Below are 19,431 nucleotides of genomic sequence, written 5' to 3'. Positions count from 1 at the left end.
TGTCTTTTAATTCCTCCAGCGGGCCAACCTCCCTGGGCCCTCAGCCCAGGAATGACCTACCCTCCGCCCATGCACTGGTGCAGCATCCTGAGCCCATTCCAGCTCTTTCATGGTCACCACGGCTTTGCTGAACGTCAGGATAAACCCTCCTTGCTCCTTCTTGGAGGCTGGCACACAGTAGGAGCTCTATTTGCTGAAGAAGCAGATTTTTGTTCAACAGGCCATTTTCAGAAAAAGCAAATTCATTTCCGTGTCACTGCATAAATTTCCACAAATCAATCCAAACTGAGTTCCTTTATCATATAGCGTAAAAATTTTAAACCCTATGCATAAAATATGATACATCTATTTTTATTTGATCTACAAAATTATAAAGCTTTCCTAAATCTCTTAAAGGTGGTTTTTTTCCAGTAATGCATAACTGCTTAATTGGGAAGTGTACAAAACGTAATTACACTGCCTAACACTACAATATTGCTTATGGGCATATCTTTGTTCATGCATTCTGCTTTATTTTACATTTAATCTCTATTAGGATGTCTATATGAAAACAGATAGGTACGCTAGTCTTCATAAACACCATACATCATAGTCATTTCTTTGCTAACCCAAGTCCAAAAGCAGCCCCAAAAGGAACTGCTAGGACCCAAATCCACTTCTCATATTCAAGCAGAGTTGGAGGTCTCTTAACCTGTGGCCCCAGACATCTATCTCTGGGCCACTTGGCCAGGTAACGGTTAAGGTAATGGCTAGAATTTCTCTCAAAGTAATGTCTCTGTGTGCAATTCAAAGGGTATCCCAAACTTCCCCCAGAAAGCAGTTACCTAAACCAGAAAGGGTCCAGAAAGGGTCGATCTTTTCTGCTCAAGACCAGTTAACGACCTAACCTCAGCTCAAGGAGTTAAGGGGCCCCGTAAATCACTCCTCTGAGGACACCAAGCATGTCCCTCAAGTTCACCTTGAAACGAGCACCTAGAACTCATGCCAAAGGCTCCAGACTCTGCAAACTGGGTGGACTTGCCCACATCCCTACCCTGCCTTTAAATTTGTACACACATCCTCATCCTTAGAGTCAGGTTATCTGAGGGGCGCCTGGGTGGCTCAGTCAGTGAAGCACCTGACTTCGGCTCAAGTCATGATCTCAGGGTCCTGGGATCAAGCCCCACATTGGGCTCTGCACTCAGTAAAGAGTCTGCTTCTCCCTCTCCCCCTCCTCCTCCCTCCCATTCATGTACCCCATGCACACATGTGTGCATACTCTCTCTCAAATAAATAAGTAAAATCTTAAAAAAAAAAAAAAAGAGTTGGGGTATTTGGATAGAAAGCCACTCTTCAGTCAGCTCAGTATTGGTAGAGAAGAGGCAGGTTAGACCCAGCTCCACCATTTATGAACTGTGAGCCCATCTGCTTGGCTTCCCGAGACCCCCTCTGGGGATTCCACAAGTGGAAAGTAACCACACCTCCTCACTATCTCCTATCAGGGTTGTCACTAAAAACAAAGTAAGCTCGCGTATGATAAGGAGTTTCTACAAACAGAATAAAGGTGGGTTGTCATCTCTATGGAAAACATAAGCTACCAGCCTCAAGTGAAGCCTACTAATTAATAAATTCACTGATCAAGATAAAAAGGATCTGCCACAAAAATGTGTTTACTTACATTTCTAAAACAGAAAGTGCTGCTCCCAAATCTGGGTTTGGCAACACAGGGAAATGATGCCATCGGCACCCGGAGCTTGATTTGTTCACCTGCATAAGGACACACGCACCTGGTGGTACAGGCCCCCTCGTCACGCTCACACAGGCCACCCTGAAAGTCGCCGCGCCCGTCTTGGACTTGTGGACACAAGGAGTGTGCTTCCCTAAAAAGTGACTCAGACTGGATTGAAACTTAATTTGCAAAAAGTTTCTCCCCTGGCTAGCATGCTGTGATGACATTCAGCCCACCCCCTCAGTGAACTCTGTTGACTGGTCGAAAGCATACGTATTGGGGACGCCCGGGGGGCTCAGGGGTTGAGCGTCATCTGCCTTCAGCTCAGGGCGTGATCCCGGGGTCCTGGGATCGAATCCCACACTGGCCTCCCCGCAGGGAGCTTGCTTCTCTCTCTGCCTGGGTCTCTGCCTCACTCTGTCTCTCATGAATAAATAAATAAAATCTTAAAAAAAAAATAGGAGATCTCTGGGTGGCTCAATGGTTTAGCACCTGCCTTTGGCTCAGGGCATGATCCTGGAGTTCCGGGATCGAGTCCCATGTCAGGCTCCCTGCATGGAGCCTGCTTCAACCTCTGTCTGTGTCTCTGCCTCTCTCTCTCTGTGCCTCTCATGAATAAATAAATAAAATCTTTAAAAAAATAAAAATAACCCCTTCGGGTCAAGTGCGTGCATCTGTGTATGGAACCAGGTCCCCTAGTAACAGGTACCTGCAGAATTTCCCGCCCATCCCTAGGAAAGCCTGGTGCTGTTCTAGGGGGTGGAGAATCCCTTTTAAACCAAGAAAAAAAAAGACTGGGTTGGGCAGAAATCCATATTTCCATTTCCAAATCTATTCATTCAGATTCTGAGGGGGAGGGGGTTATTCAAGACATATAAAATCTTTCAATCATTTGTCGTGCCAAATGTTCAATAACTAGACTCAAGTGTATGGATGTGTGCTGGGGAGTGGTTTGTTTTTCAAGAAAAAGGGTCTGTGTGCAATTGGCAGGTTCTGGGCTGGCTGCACTAGGAACCACAGGGACCAGTTTGCTAAAAATACAGATGTTCTGGCCCCACCTGAAGCTTCTCCCACGGTGTATTGGGTCGAGCTCCAGGAGACAGACTCTTGGCCAGGTGTGCCCAGAGAAGCCCTGCTCCAGAGGCCACCCTCTTCTTAAACCACCTAAGCGCAGGCCCTCCCCAGGGAGGGCACGAATCACTCATGTGAAAACCACCAAGCCCACAGCCAGCTTTTTACCACTAAACGCACGCACTGGATCCCTGGCCTCCCCTCCCAGAGCGGAGCAGGGCCTGGGGTGGGGTGGGGTGGGGTGAGGCGGGTGGAGGAGTGCAGGCACTTTGGTTAACAGGGCTGGGCACCAAGACCTCTCCGGGATCCCAGGAGAGCCCCTACTTCCAACTTTATGTTTTACAGGGATGGCATCAGAGCACTTCCCACGCGGATCAGCCTTTAGGGCACTGAACACCACTCCCCAGGAGCTGCAAACATGGACATATGACATTTCGGCCCCTGACCTCCAAGATGCCCTCTCATTCCAGCACCAGATGCCTCCTAAGGGCATTTTCAAGGATCATCTTGCTTTCCAAGTGAGGTTTGTTTTTTTTGTTTTTTTTTTTTTTTAATGGCACAAATTGAGCCCAAAGTCCATAAAATGACCCACCCGCCCTGAAGGCAACAAACTGTTCCTTCCAAGACCCCAGGAGGACATCTTCCTGAACATAGTCCCCCCACCCAGGGACCCCCCTCACCATTTCATACTCACAGGACCCTACTACTCGAAACCTGCAGCCCAACACGAAGTGCAGAGCGAGAGCACGGGCCGGGTGGTCGTGTGCACACCCGCTCCGCACCTGGGCAGTGGGCACCGGGTCAGTCCCTGCGAGCGGATGACCGCCCTGGGAGCAGATGACCAAGTACCATCCTATTTTCAGGGCCACGGTCGGGAAACACCAAGCAGCAAACTGGTCACTAAGCGGGACCTGGGCCGGTCACCAGAGCTGCTATTGACCGCCGTGTCCACCGCTGCCAGGAAGGCAACCCCGACAAAGCCATTCTCTGGGACCGGCATGACCCTCCTACTGTCCACTCAGGACCTGGAGATCGGATGGGAGCACGTGAAGGCAAATGCTTGCAGGGAAGGGGGTTGACCGTCATGCCTTCTCCTAAACAGATTCCCCTAGGAACGTGGCCAGCCAGGCCCACGGGCACTGTGCCCCATCAACTCTGTAGAGAAGGTGCGGAGCACTCAGTGGTGCTGACTTACACACGGGGCTGGGTCTCCAGCGGGCCCACCTGTCCAGGGCAGCTGGAACAGGGGCCCCCGACCTCCCCTGCAGGCCGTCCTCAGGCAGAGGTAGGCAGCACCCAACGCGACTCTTTCTTCCTTCTCTGGTAAGGGCAAGTAGCTCTTAAATGGAAAGTAAATATTTTTCTGGGCCTTTCTCAGTGACCTAATACAGAGGAACATTCCAGTCTAAAAACAACTAGTTTTCAGAGCATCACTCTGGCCCCAGGAATCATGGAGACGATGGGTTGCTCCCTAACCTAACCAATCACGACCCCCATATCCCTGTATTTTTTTAAACAGCGTAAGGATTCGGATCTCCAAGCCTCAACAGGATCCACTACATACCCATTCCACCCAACACTTCACCAGGCTCCATAAAATTCACCCTTCCTTTTCGTGCAAAGGGTGTCCCATCCATTATGGGACTGCTCCCCTAGGACATGGCCCCTAGGACATGGCCTGACATCTGTGACTAGCAAGCCCCATCTCAAAGCCCAGGAAGCCTTCTCTCCTGTCCCCCAACACCCAAGGGGAACCCCTCTTTCCACTGCCAAGGTCAGGACTCTGTGATCTCTACCCAGTCCGTGTGAGGGACGCACGAGGAACCTGCTCCAGTGGGCATACAGCACCTCGGGGCAGAAGCAGTTATTTATTTTTAAAAAGTTGAGCAGCCCAGGTGGCGCAGCAGTTTGGTGCCACCTGCAGCCTGGGGTGTGATCCTAGAGACTCGGGATCGAGTCTCGCATCGGGCTTCCTGCATGGGGCCTGCTTCTCCCTCTGCCTGTGTCTCTGCCTCTCTCTCGCTCTCTCTGAATGAATAAATAAATAAATCTTAAAAAAATAATAAAAATAAAAAAATAAAAAGTTAACAAATATCCATGATATGTCAGGCCTATTCTAAGCAGTTTACAATTCTGACCTTCATTCTAGACTCAGAGACAGAAGTCCTCTCCAAGGCCTCGGAAGATTCCTAATACAATCAGGCAACTTTCCCTCCCTCCTTTGCCACACACTTCCTTGAGCTGTCTCTCCAATCTGATGCCTCTTCAGGGGGTGAGTACGGATTTATCTTGTTGCCTATTCTAAGGTCTTGAGGTCAGGGGTGGCTCTCCTAGGGCCCAGCATCAGTCTGGGAAGGAAGACATTCACTTCCCGATCTTTCCATAGGGCCTCTCCTCTCCCTCACCAGAGGGAACGGGCGGAGGACACAGGTCACCCTGCGTGTGCTCTGAAGTGGGCTGCTGGGATGGCCCAGGGCAAAGCTTCTGGATCTGACCCTGGAGCCTGCCATGCCAGGTGATCATCACCAGGTTGTAAAACTCCCCGCTACAGGCAAGGTCTAAAAGTGGTCCTGGCACTGACCCCGCTGTCCCTCCCCCACTAACAGAGAATCCAGGGCGGACTCCCACCAGTCTCTCTCTCCCTCCATGCCCCCAGCCTGCCTGCTGCTGCCCCAGATGATGAAAAGAATCACAAAAGGAAAAAAAAAAAACAACAACAACAAAAAACTTTTTAATCCCTGGTGGAGAAACAATTGAAAGAACTAGAGTTATACTGGCAAAGTGCGTTTCAAGTGGTTTGGCTGAGCTGGGGAGGGGGGCCAGCTTCGAAGCTCTCAGGCCCCGTGTGACACACACAGTAAGAACACAACCCAAACAACGGCCAGTCCCAAGCCTCTCCCTTCGATCTTCTGGGACCCGGGAGACTCAAATAAGGCAAGCTCACAATTATCACCAAGAAAACTCAAATTGTGTGGAGCTGTTTCCTTTGCCCACTACTTGGGAGCACATCTGGCCAGTTCAGGAAGGAGAAAAAAAAAAAATTACCCACGGTTCAAAGTCCTCCTTAAATACTCAGGAAGACATCATTACAGATAGAATTCCAACTTTAATTCTGAAATCTCCTGGCTTTTGTCAGTTGAAGCCACGTTCTTAATCCCAGGCTTAGTTGAGAAATGAGAAGAAAGGATGTGTATTTAAAAAAAAAAAAAAAATCCTCAGCCCTGTCGGATAAGCAACGAGCATCTTGGAGAATAGACATTATTCTGCACAGAGGCCAAGGCAGAGAAAAATCGGGTCTCGGGAAACCTGGTGTACTCACCACGGCATCAACACGGGCATGTGGGGCACTAATCAGATGGCCCTTGTGTCCTGCCAGAGGTCCCTGGATGCTAAGCTTAGGGGCCTTTCTGCAGAGCCAGGGAACCCTGACACACAGGGACACACACGCCTTCTACAGCACAGATCCAAACGTGGATTCTGAGGCCACCCATGACCCCCGGCTCCCATCAAGAACCTGCATGCAGGGGGGGACCAGCCAGCAAAGGCTGACATAGCTACAAGGGACATCGATTGGAGCGTCATCTATGCGTGGATGCCTGACGCCCCAGCCTCGTCCACTCTCCAGGCAGTGTAGCCCGAAGCAGCCTTTCCCTTGCTCCTGTCCCATCCAGGTGTCTGACCAAGCCCCACCGCCCTCTGCGGTGGGGACTGAAGCCCAATGGAGACCTGTCTGAAAACCACATGGAGGACTTAAAATAGAAATAATACAATCACTACCTAAGCTAGAGCTGAGCCAGCACTCTGTGGCTAATGGGACCAGCTGATCAAGACACCCCCTGCTTCCTGGCCTTGCCCTCAGCCCTCTAGACCAGGCCGAACCCAAGAGCTGAGTGAGACGGGGTGTTTGCGGGGTACCCCCACCACCACCCCGACCACCCGCAGCCCCCACAGGGGGCCTTGGAGCACCAGCAAAGATGTCAGGGATTTCCCAAGCACACACGTGTTGGTGAAAGGAAGAGTAGGAAAGTAAAGGAAAGCCTGTTTTTCAGGAAAATCTCCACCTTGTGGGGACCTTACCCTGCAGGAAGCCAAGGTCAGCCAGCCCTCTCGCGTCACCTGCTCTGGGTGCCTTTCAGGTGAGTTAATCACCCAAGCAGGCTCCTCTCCAGATTTCAGGACACACCCAACTTTGTGTCATTCCCTTTCAGTTCTCTGATAGACTCTTTGAAAAGAAGGCAGCTCCTTTTGTTCCGGAGTATGATTTCAAATTCCTTTCTAAGGCCAACACAAACGCAGGGCAGCAACCCAAAGGAGGTTTACCCAGCAGAATCAAGTTTCTGGCCGGTTTTTACAGGAATGGTGCAAACAGACTATTCCAATTAGGTGAAATCCTCCCCATCTTTCCTGCCTCTCTTCCCAGATGCCCCTGTGTCGAACACAGAAAGCAACTCCATGGCATAATGAATCCAGTTGGAAAGTGAGCAGCAGCCAGAGTACAGTGAGGGAAGGGAGCATCCACCCACCACCTCCAGCCCCTCCCCACCAAAGGGGCACACACCAGGAAGGGGGACTGGCTTTAAAAAAAACTCTGAGATCACTAACCTAGACCACAAACTTGGACATTTGAGTCTGATAAAGATATGTGGCCACCAAATCCAATTTTACCACAAAAAAAACCCTAAGCACTGTGAAAGCTATCCACATAATCCCTGTGTGTGTGTGTGTGTGTGTGTGTGTGTGTTGGGAGGAGGTGGGGTGGTTCCATCAGACACCCAGAAGGAAGCAAGGGAGAAAATGAGATTTGAGAGCACAGAAGGGGTCTAATCTGGCTATCAGGGCAAAGCCATCCCCAACTGTACCCAAGTCCCAACCAAAAGCCAAACATCTCAATCAATTACAGAGACACCAGCTCAAGATGCACCGGGAAACTAAGCTTCCGGCTCCCTTGGTTCCTTAGCCTTCCTGACCGGCGGGTTCTTCACTGGTAAACCACCACCCTCACTTCTACCCGGGAGAGAAGGAACGTGGCTGGAGCAACAGCATTGTGCCGGCTCCTGAGGTGCTTCCGGATGCCTGCTCTCCGCCTACACACAGAGCCTGTGATCCCGAGGGCAGAGCTCCCCCCCACGCATCCAACGGGGGGCCCCTGACTGCTAAGCCTGCCTGAGGCTTCTGATCAGGAGCCATGCTGTTCATTAACCCAAAAAGTGTAGGGAATTTGAAACAGGCCTAGTCCAGGAAACTATCTAGAAATTCCTCCCCGGCATTAGATTGTGAGATCCTAACAAAAGATCACTAATCAAAGACGGAAACTTAAAACAAGCCAGATTTCTCATAGCCCCATGTGATCTGGAAGTCACCCCGGGCCTGAGAAAGAGGTTTGTTTCTGAGAAGCTCATGTGAATCCTGGGGAGAACATGCCAGATTTGGGGTAAGCCTGAATTCTCACTTCCCCTCTGCAATCAGGGTGACAAGACAGGCTCCCAACACAGGAGGAGGTTCTCGTCTGCCAAGGAATCCTGCCTGAACCCCACCGCCAACGGCCCAGCCTAGAGTCCCGGCTCTGCCGCTTGGGGCAGGGGCTGACAGGCAAGTCGCCCAAGGGCCTTTTGTGGCTGCTATCGCCCCACCTCACCGTCAAGATTGATGGCAACATACACCAAGCTAAGGAGTAAACAAAGATACTAAGTAAATGCTCAATGAAACTGCAGTTGTAATGTCACCTTAAAAATAAGAGTATTATTTAAAAGGCCTGGGTGGACGGAGTTTCAAATTAAAGCCAGCCAGGAAAGGAAGGGTCAACACACAGAGCTTCTTCCAGCAAGAGAGGTGCAAAGTTTGTAAACGCCCCAGGCTATCGCCGGCTACACTCACTGGAGGGGGCTGCAGTGTGACAAGCCGGGCAAGGTCACTTGTCCTGGAGGTGAGGAAGGCCTGCGTGGCCCTGGCGGCTCCGGGCAGCAACGACCACCGCGCAATTGCTAGCACAAGTAAAACACCCAGCCTGGAAGGTTCCAAGAGGAGGGCCAGCCAGCACCTTCCAGGGGACCGGATGCTGGGCCAGCCAAGCGGCGAGGATGTGGCCACTGCCCTGAACCAGCAGACCTTCCTGGCCCCTTGGGGGGCCCCCCGCAGAGCAGGGGGGGCAGACAGGACCAAGGAGACCCCAGGTGGGGATCCCTGGAGCCTACGACCGCTGGGGGGCTGGGGGTGGGGGTCTCGGGCTCGGTCCCGCCAGGTACCTGCTTTGGCTCCGAGGGGGGGGGACGTCCCAGCGGGTGTGGGCGGTGTCGGGCCGGACCCCCGCCGCCCGGGATCGGACCCCACACAATGGCCTGTGGGAGGAAGGAGGAAGTGGGCCCGGGGGGCCGGGCCATTTCTCGCACCTCTCCAAGGCTTCCCCACGGCGGGAAACAGCTGCATTTACAAGTGAAAGGGCCAGCGCCAGGGGAGGGGCGCTTCCGGGGGTGTCACGGGGGCGGGGGGGGGCGCAGGTGCGGGGCGGGGCACAGGTGCGCGGGCCGGGAGGGGCGGGCCGGGCCCCGAGGTCAGGGCGCCCAGGTCAGGGGGTCCCCGCACCCCGGAACCGCAGGCGCCGCCAGGCCGGGCGCGCGCGGGGCAAGGCGGCCAGGCCCCGCCCCTCCAGGTAGAGCGCGGCCAGGTGCGGCGGGCGGCCAGGTGCGGCGGCCCAGCCTGGCCCTCCCGCATCAGGAGGTCAGGCAGGAGACAGGAAGTCGCCCTGTGGTCAGTGTGGGCGGAACGCGGGGGTTCCCGGGCCCCCCCATCCCTCCCCGCCCCCCCACGGAAGCCAGAGGCGGACACCTGCCTCCTCGGAGTTGGGGGAGGTGATCCACTACTTCTGCGCCGGGTAGCACAGCGACTGCTCTGCTGCTGTTTACCTAGCCCGCAGGAGCCTCGTGAAGATTAATGACTGCGAAATGGTTTTAAGATCAAAAACATTCTGAGATTCTACTTGTAGGCACTTATATGTGCATACTGATATCCGTGCAGCAAAACATATACTCTTTATTCATTGCCCTCCTGGAGGGACTTCTAGCCCAAAACCAGAAAGCGCAGAGAAAAAGGAATCAGGTACATCTGAGTGCTCCTGGGCAGAAACGTCATTCCCACTTGGCATCCACGCTGGGCCTCCTGCTCCATCCAGTCCCTGAAGAGCAGATGGAGCAATCGGCCAGCGTTGCAGACCACAGTTCAACGTCTGGAGAAGGAATAGGAAAAAAACTTTTAAAATATTTGTCACCCCCACTGGGAAGAAAATGCAGCATTTTCTCCCAGGCCCCACCCAGTACATTAGGCAAGTGTCCCCAAGTGAGGGCTGTCCCGGTGGTCTCCAGTGTTTAGAAAGCTTTGTCCCACCTATTCACATCTCACGCAGCGGTCAGCCAAGCTCAGCCGGTGCTAGGAGCCCATGCAGCCATCTGGCCTGGCAGCTTCTCCAGCAAATCTTCCCTGGTGTCACCAGGACTCAGTCCCTCCTGGCAAAGCAAGCCCATGTGACCAAGTGAGGCTGTTCCCCTCCAGGTGGAACATTCCCAGTCCCCTCAACAATTCCTGGACAGGGTGTCAAAAGCTCTTGAGAACCCTCCCTTGCTCACTGCTGGCACAGCCTGGGAGCTGCAACATGCCACAGGCTCTCCACCATCCAAAAAAGCACTGTCCCCACCCCCTCCTGAGGCCCACCTGGGGCTGAATACGCAGAGAATAAACTATGCCTCTGTGCTTCTAGGCCTACCACACTAAAGACATCCATCAACAAAAGAATAAAGTCCCAGACAGAGCTCGTTCAACAGGAAAGGTGCACAAACCCTCTCCTGGCCTCACACACCCCCTACAGCAAAGGAACTTCACCTGTTGTTCCTCAGTCCCCCTCCCACACACCTGGGGCAGGCACACTAGGAGCACTTCCAGGTTGATTCCGGCCATTTACTCCTCTCTCTACGGGCTCTCTGAGAGGCCACACCATGAGGAAGGCTTTTCAAGTTGCCATACTGGAGGGAAACATCCCACTAGGCCAGAGAAGTTGACCTCTGTGGTCTTGGTCTACAGTTCCTTCCAAAGAAACTTCCTGGGACTCCTTGACACCATAATGAAGTTTTTGTTTGTCCTGGGCTTGGACAGATTGCTGCAGGCCAGATTTCAGGCCTGGCTGGAGCACAGCAGTGAGTTTACAACCCCTTGGCTAGCCTCGGCGCTGCAGAAGAACCCGCTCGCCACCTAAGTTAACACATCTTTTAAAAAAGGCCCTTCCACTCCCTGCCACGAAGTAGGCTGGGATGAGAGGCAGAAATATTGCCACTATTTCCAATCAATCTTCAAGCCAGTAACAGTGTCTTTCAAGTCGTAATTAAGGACTTATTTTAATGCAAAAAGCACATTTCTGCTGATCAATAGATTGCTTTTGAAGGGAGTTAAAGCAACAACACAAAGGAAGGTGCATTTTTTTTTTTTTTTTTGCATTTTACAAGTGGGAAAGATTTTAAGAACCAAACGGATGAAAAGCACTGCCCTCCCCCACCTTCCAACCCCCCCTCTGACTTTTTTGGTCGCCCCAAAAACAACAAAGTCCGGCCCACCAAGTTCAGACAACAACAGCTATTGGGGATTAACATCCTCTTAACACCACCGAGAAAAACCGAAGGCTCTGTTATTATCCAGGATAGAAGTCCCAATTCCTCATAAAATCAAAAGCATCACTTGCCCCATGAATAAGTTATAGAAACAGTTAAAGCAGATCATCTCTGAAACACTCCAGGAGGGACAGGAGAGGCTTGATACGGATGGAAAGGTCAACTGGCCCCCCAGATTTAGCCAAGTGTACCTCGATAAAATCCAAACAGGGATCAGCCCCCAATGGTAGTCAATGTCTATACGGATTCCACTTAGGATAGGGGCTAAGGAGAAAGGGCACAGTAATGCCTGTCACTTGAACTACAGAGTTGGCTCCGCTCTGGAACCTCAGCTGTCACATGGAGGCAGGAGGGCTTTGTGAATGGGGAGAAAGATGCATACAGAGGAGGGTTTTCAGAAAAGGCAGTGGCCGTACAACCAAACACGAAAACCCAACAAATACTCACTTTAGCTGTACTTTCCCTAACGCTACAAACGGATTAAAAACTACTTCAACATGAGGAGTAATAAAAATAAACACAACAGCTTCCTGCAACTCCAAATGCCTCAATTTCTGGTAAGGGTTGAATCGGATTCCCTAAAACTGCATGGGGGGGGGGGGGAGTCTGCTTTTTACACTTTTCTTTGAAGAACGCTTCTCTCTGCTTTTAGAATCTTGATTCAAAAAAGCAGATTACTGAGAAGAGCGCACAAAGGTCCCCACAGTCCGAAAAAAAGACCACCTTCTAAGAAAACTCTGGAAAGGGAGTAGACCAGTGGCCCAGACTGCCATGCCAGGCAAAGACAGATGAATGTGCCTCTGGTTTCCATCCTGTCTGCAGCTCCTGAAGTTTCTGTGTTCTCGAGCAGTTGGAAGAATGAAGGCCAAACTGCCCCTTGGCTCCCGTTGTCAACATTCCACACAAACAATAGCCTGGCTCTCTCCCTATTGTACATTCTGTATTCATTTGTGAATCCCCCCCCCTTTTTTTTTGCACAATGTGCAAAGTCCTTTTCACCGGGGAAGTCCTAAATGCCCAAGTGCAGCCATAAATTTAGGCTTTAAACATCTATAATGATATCCAAAAACCAACTGCAGATGCTGGCCCAAACATTAATTTGTGGGTATCATTCGAGTCACATCGATTGCTTTTGGATGCCATCCATTCAATCTCGATCAAAACAAACACTGACCACCTTGAAAATGGTTCTGAAGTTTTTAGCGATGATTAAATATAATTTTCCAAATCCAGAGATAGGGTTTAAATCCAAACCAAACCTTTCATATGTCTTTGATATATATTCCATCAGACACAGACTTGAAGAATGAAATTAACTTCTGGAGACCCTCTGTGGGGAGAAGGCTTGCGTTTTCCCCCTTCCCCAGTGTGCTGTAACTCTAACTGCAGCAGTGTGAACTGGGACATGCTCACCAGCTGTAAGGGAGAAAACTGATATATATCTACCCAGGCAGTGCGGCCTCAGACTGTATATCCATTCCAGCATTTTCATGAGCCTACTAAAAGTTTTCAGTAGTCCACACGAGCACTCCTTAGCTAGTAATTCATGGGAAGATCTTGGAAGAGAAAGCACCCAGATATTTCCCTAGACGGTGTCACTTCTGCTAAGTACTTCTCTTCAAAGGGTCACGCAAACCGCACTCCCCCTTTTTTAATGACTACTAAACCGTGTTGCGGCCTATGTAATGGAACTATCAGCCAGCCAGTGGAAATATTACCTGAGTTGTGTGCCCTGCCCACCAGATAAATTTCCTCTCCTGATCATGTACTTTATGAATATATGGTCTGTGGCCTATATCAGGGACGCGGGACACTTAGCCTGCTGCTTGTCACTGATAGGAAGATTATTCACAGAGGGACCCAGGCTGCACTCACATACATTATGATGACAGCCCTCCTAGATTAAAGTGACAGTGGTAAAAAAAAAAAAAAAAAAAAAAAATGACAACAGGGATGGCCATTCCACCGTTGCTGCAACTCTTTAAATTTGTTCCACTTAGAGAAAGCGTTCAAAGCAAAGGGTGTAACTCTGCATTCAAAAAGTGATTCACGAAGGAAAAGGACTTGGCAAATGGCATTCTGATGCTAGATCTCAAAGAGGGGGCCCCGAGCCTGAGATGCAGGCACTTTTTGTTTTTAATCCGAGAATCTCAAGGATTTCAAGTGGTGTGAGCCATCCTGAGCTCCCTTTGCTATAGTATTTAAACAGTTCCAACAATATCCTTTTCAAACGCCGAGCACTGCTTGTTCAGTACCGATTTTATACACTCATCATTTACTGACCTTGTAAGCTAGCTACTCGGAACGCTGAAAGAGTTTGCAGGTTGATTTTGTAGTTTTATTTATTTGTTGTGGTGGTGGCTGTGTTTCCTCTCCCTTTAAAACACTTGCCAGACTTACAGATGCCACTTCTTTCGGGGGCTTTTAAACGTCGAGAGTAAAGTTATCGATTATTCCCTGAAAGGATAACTGATTGGCTAGTTAATGATTATACAGATAGCCAAGTTTTCCTGTTTCATCTGTGTACACGACCAGATTAACAATGCCAAGGAAAGCAAACTCGACCCTGTAGGGACAGGAACAGGTGTGCCCTGAGTCTTAAAAGGCCAAAATATCTCACAAAGTATGTCACTGGTGTATTTTTACCAGGCTAGTCGTGTTTGTTTTTAAGTAGCCAAACTTTTTCTACTTTCTTAACCTTAAAAAGACACACTTGGCAGATATTTCTTCCTCGAGTTGATGACTAAGTCCCAGGAAAAGTTGCAACTTGTGCTTAGCAAAGAAATACATTTTAGGGACAAAGAGGGTTTTTAGAAAAATCACAGTTAAGAAAAGGTAATTCACTCTGCCCCTCCCCCCAAGAGAACACCCATTCAAGGGCCAGTTTCAAAAGATCCCAAGTGAAGTCATAAATAACACAGGGCTTGGAACTCAAACTGCAAAGCCACACCACTCACCACTCAGCCTTATTAAGGTACAATTAGAAATGAGGGAGACAACATGCCCCCCCTCAACCCCCAGCCTTAGCCTTATCTTCCCAAACAGGAAAAAGGATTAAACCAAAAAGCACCCTGTCAGGTTCAAAACAAGCTCCAAAGCCAAGATTTTAAAATTCCCTCTAATAACTGCTTTCTACAAGGACAAACTGGGGTCCCCTACCCCTGGGGCACAGAAAAACCAATCAGTGCCATAAATCCCATTTTGCCTTCAACCCTCACTCCCTTGCACTGGGGGCAGAGTGGGGGGAGGGACTGACCCGACATCAACACTTACACTAAACCCCTCAACGCTCTACAGAAATATGCTGGCTTATTTCCTTTGTTTGGTCCTGTTATACTTGATCAAGTGTGAACGATTAAACTGGCTTCATTAAAGGCAAGTGCATTCACGGCTAACATACAACTTCAATGGCAACTGTAAGCATATTTTGCAAGAAGGAGGGCCTGCTTTTTTGCTTGAAACCTACCATCTCATTAACTTTTCTTTTGGGGGCAATAAAAAGGGCACCAGGGTTGTTTTTTTTTGTTTTTTTGTTTTTTTACAGGAGAGTGTCACAGCAGTTCAGAGATCTGATGGCAGACAAAAGGATTTTTTTAGTGTTTCAACTCTAGGATATAGTCCCTGATACTTAAAGAAAGGAAGGAAGGAAGGAAGGAAGGAAGAAGAAAGAAGAAAAGAAGAAATTCTTTCAATATTAAAGCTGCTCTGACTTACAGTGTTTAATTAGCATTCTGAATATCACTTTATAATTGCTCTAAGAAGTACTCTTTGAAATCAAACGACTATAAAAACAAGATCCTTTAAAGTACCACTACTTCAAAACGTAAAGGATTTACTTAAAAAAATTCTCAAAACACTGGAATTCTCCAAAGTACACGAAAACTAACTAGTTCTCCGATGAGAGCCCTAGAGGCAGAACAGCAGTCTTAGGTACTGAACACGAGGTAATTTTAAAACCGGCTTTGAACCCAAGCACCCAGTAGACAGAGAGACTCTTCTTTGAAAGAGTAGTAGGAGAGTTTAATACGTGTCGCCAAAGTCGGGAGGCAGAAATCACTTTGTAAACTAACCAAAATATACGTCCCCTCCAAATTATCCATGTCAGATAAAAATATACCAGTCTCTAGAATATCCAACAGAATTGCAAATAAGGCACTTAGCATTTTAAATTCCCGATGCATATTTATAGAATACAATTCTCTTGTCTACCCTTCAAGCCACTCACATCTGACTCTCTAAGAACTTAACCTGATCTCCAATCTTTAAAGGAAAAGAGGTGGGGAGGGGGGTGGAGAGAAAAAAAAAAAAAATCCAGAAAGGTCTGTTGACCCTGGATGGGGCCAGGGAGCCCGGCCTGACTCTGGCGGAGGCCACCGCCAGCAGCCTGCACCGCAAGGGCGCGGAGCGAGCGGGGGCTTCCACGGAGAATTTCTCCTTTCCCCTGCAAAACACTAACCGTGGGGACCCCTGGGGCCCGCTGCTGCTCCGGGCCGCCTCCGGGACGAGCGCTCGGGGTCGCCAGGGGGCAGCCCCCGCGCCGGCGCGCGCCCGCACACCCGGGGTCGGGGTCCGGGTCCACCCGCCGCGGCCGGGAGCGAGCGCGCGGGTGTCTGGCCGCGGCCGCCGGTGACCGCGCCGAGCTCCCGGGCCCGCGGCCTCCGAGCGCCGGGACGCGGCGCGGGCTGCGGGGCCTCGGGCCGGAGGAAGGCCCCGGCGCGCCCCGGCTCCCGCGCGCCTCTGCCCAAGTTGCCCCGGAGCGCCGCGCGGAGCGGGAGCGAGAGAAAGGAAGGCGCTTCCCCTCGGCCTCGCGGGTCAGTCCTGCGCCGCGGACGAGGAGGAGGAGGAGGAGGAGGAGGAGAGGAGGAGGCGGCCGCGGCGGCCCGGCTGTCGCTGCGCCGCGCTCGGTCCCCGCCGCCCGGGGCGCGCCCTCGCCAGCCCCTCCTGCGAAACTTTTTCTTTTTGGCTCGCCCCACCCGAAAAGTGCGGCCCGGGAGGGGGAGGCGGGCAGCGCGGGTCCGCGGCGGCGGCGGCGGCGGCGGCGGCGGCGGGCGAGGAGGAAGTGGTGCCCGCGGGAGCGCGGACGGGCAGAGGAAATGCCCGGGCCGCTCGGCCCCCGCCCGCGCCCGCGCCCGCCGCCCGCCGGCCCCGCGCCCCCGCCCCCGCCCCGCGGCCACTTTGGCGGGCCGAGCCCGGCGCGGCGGCGGCGGCGGCGGCGGCAGATGTGGCCCGGCCGCCCGGAGGAGCCAACAATGCGGGGCCGGCAAAACAAAAGGGCTGCACTTCGCCTCCTCTCCCTGCTTTCGCTCGCGCCCCCGGGGCGCCGCGCGGGAGCCCCGGCCGGCAGGGGCCGCTCCCCCGGGGGCCCCGAGCCGCGCGCGCCGCGGCCTCCCCGCGGACCCCGCTGCGCCCCGCCCGCGCCCCGCCCGCGCCCGCGCCCGCGCCCCCGCCCCGCACGCCCAGGCCCCGCGCGCTCGGACTCCCGGTCCCGGGGGATCCGGCCGTATTGTCCCCGCGGCGCGCCGCGCGCTCGGCCTGGGTCGCCGCCGGCCCCCGCGCGCGCACCCACCGGCCTCGGGGAGCAGGAGCCGGGGGCGCCGAGGAAACCGTCGCCGAGACGCCGCCGCCGCCGCTGCCCTCCGGACGCCGCCGCGCTCGGGATTTCTTTTTTCTTTTTTTTTTTTTTTTTTTTTTTTTTGCCGATCCTGATGGGAAGGAAGGTGACCGCCTACTTCGCATTCATCAACTCTCATCACAACAACAAAAATCCTGGCACGATCGGCCGCCGGCGGGCGCGATGGGCGGCGGGGGGCGGCGGGCGGGGACCTCCGGGCCGGCCCCCGCCCCCGGCCGCCGCGCGGGGACCCGGGGGCGCAGGCAGAGGCGTCCTCGGAGGCGGCCCCGTGTCCTTCGCCCTCCTCCCGCCCGCGAGTGGCGCAGTGAGGCGGGCGCGGCGCCCCCAGCCCGCGGCCGCAGGTGAGGCGGGGGCGGCCGCGGCCCGGCCCTCCCCCGGGGCCCCTCTTACCTGGTCCCGGGCCGCCGGCGTCCGCGGTGAAGGGCGCCCACCCGGGAGGCGGCGGCGGCGGCGGCGGCGGCGGCGGCGGCGGCGGCGGCGGCGGCGGCTCCCGCCCCTCCCACCCCACCCGGCGGCGGTGGCGGTGGCGGCGGCTGTGCGGCCCCCCCTCAGCGCGGCATGGCTCCCGGCTCGGTCCCTCGCTCCTCGGGCCGCCGCCGGCTTCCCTGGGCCGCTCCCGGGCCACCTTAAAATGACACACGCACACAGGGACACACACACAAAAACTTAATCTCTCCAGCTCCCCGCCCCTCCCCCTCCCCGCGCTCCCCTCCCTCCCTCCCCACCCCACCCCTCCCCTTCCCTTCCTCCTCCTCCCCGAGCCGCCGAGCCTCTTCCTACTTCCCCACCCACCCCACCCCCTTCCTCCGCCCACCGGGCTCCCGAGCCTCCGCGCCCGGCCCCGGCCGCGGCCCCGGCCCCGGCCCCGGCCCCGCGCCCGCGGGGAGGGGGCTGCGCTGGGGGTCCCCGGCCGCGCCCGCGCCCGCCCCGCGCCGCGCTCACCCCCGAGGATGCTAATTCCAACTTGGACCGGGGGAGGGAGCGTCCTGGATGCCTCGCGCCTCCGGGCTATTTGCTCTTCTTTATTTGTTTTCTCCTCCGGGGAAGGAGGCGGAAAGCGGAGAGAAAGGGAAAGAAGCGGCGCCCGGTGCCCGCCGGCTGCGCAGGAGCGAGGCGGGAGGGAGGTGAGGGTCGCCGCTCGCTCACTCCTCGCTCCCTTTTTTTTTTTTTTTTTTTTTTTTTTTTGGGCAAAGGCGGGGTCTCTCTTTGCAAACCAATGACACAACCCCACATGGGCCGGCCTCGCCCCCTACAGATACTCCTCACTACAAATCGGCTCTCTCGGGGGATTAGTGGCTCCGCGAAAGTGCACACAGGCGCGGCGGGCGGGCGGGCGAGGGGGCCGGGCGCGGCGGGCACTCCCCGGCCGAGCCCCGCCCGGGAGGCCCTCGCGGAGCCCGGGGGCCGCGGCGGCGGCGGCGGCGGCGGGGAGTCCGGCCCTCCCTCGACTCTCCTTCCCCCTCCGCCCCCTCCACCCCCTCCACCCCCTCCACCTCCTCCACGTGGGGCCCCGGGCGGCCGGCCACGTGGGGGGACGCGAGCCCGGGCCGGCCTGGGCGCAGCGCCCCGGGGTGGCCCGGGCCCCCGCCGGGCCCGCGGCGCCAACTTCCTCCCGGGCCCGGCGCCGGCTGCTCCTGCCTTCCCGGGCCCGCGGGGTCAGGCGCGGGCCGGCCACAGGGGGCACTTGCGCTCCCCGGATCCGGATCCGGGAGCCGCGGCCCGCGCCGTGCCCGAGAGGCGGCGACGGCTGCGGGTGCGCGGGAGGGGCCCCGTGTGCTGGAACTTGCAGCGGTTGTGCTCCCTACAAGAGGCAAAACATTTCTTACACATTAAAAAAAAAAAGAAAAGAAAAGAAAAAAATGTTCCTTCCTGTTGCCTGGATCTCGCCGGGGCTATTTTTAAAGCCTTGCTTTGGGTGGGAGCTCGGGGCCTCGCGGGACAGACGCGCGGCGGCCTGGGGGGCCCAGGGGTAGGGGGTCCCGGGCTCGCGCGGCCCCCGACGCCGCCAGCCTGGGGTCCGGACGCCAGAGCCGGGGGTCAGGCCGCACCTAGATTGCACCTAGATTGCACCTAGATTGCATTCAGTGCCCGCGACCCGGGGCGCTGCAGCCGGCCTGGGGTCGGGAGGGCTCTTCCCCCCTGCGCCCCAGAGCCCCTCGAGCTCTTCTCGCTCCCCCCGAAGTCGCCGCGCGCCCTGCAAGAGCCCCGGCGGAGGCTGAACAGAGCCCCCAGTGTCGACGTTTTAAAACTATATTGAGATGTTACCAACTGGATTGAGATGTTGAGCAGGAAAGGCACGAGGAGGGGTGTGAGGTGGGGCCTTGGCGGGCAGGGGCAGGGCCGTGCAGGGCCTCCGGCGCCCCGGGAGGGCA

The 19,431-nt window shown here is 54.6% G+C and overlaps 1 protein-coding gene across 6 annotated transcripts in view; it reads right to left on the bottom strand.

Moving 5' to 3' along the window:
* Window positions 1–18,213, bottom strand: part of CTBP2 (C-terminal binding protein 2) — a 156,857-nt gene extending 138,644 nt beyond the window's left edge. For 2 of the 6 annotated variants that reach the window (XM_041743241.1, XM_041743251.1), the window contains exon 1: window positions 17,450–17,772. The gene's annotated coding sequence lies outside the window, so the exon portion shown is untranslated. Of the gene's footprint in view, window positions 1–15,883; window positions 16,000–16,993; window positions 17,298–17,449; window positions 17,773–18,001 lie in introns of those variants that run through there. The other 4 variants (XM_041743242.1, XM_041743247.1, XM_041743243.1 and 1 more) reach the window with 4 other exon arrangements.
* Between the last annotated feature and the right edge of the window lie 1,218 nt (window positions 18,214–19,431).

This window comes from Vulpes lagopus, chromosome 2, assembly GCF_018345385.1.
Source record: "Vulpes lagopus strain Blue_001 chromosome 2, ASM1834538v1, whole genome shotgun sequence".
In the NCBI taxonomy this organism is placed as follows: Eukaryota; Metazoa; Chordata; class Mammalia; order Carnivora; family Canidae; genus Vulpes; species Vulpes lagopus.
Note: the sequence above shows the minus strand (reverse complement) of the source record. Positions and strands in the feature narration are given on the sequence as shown.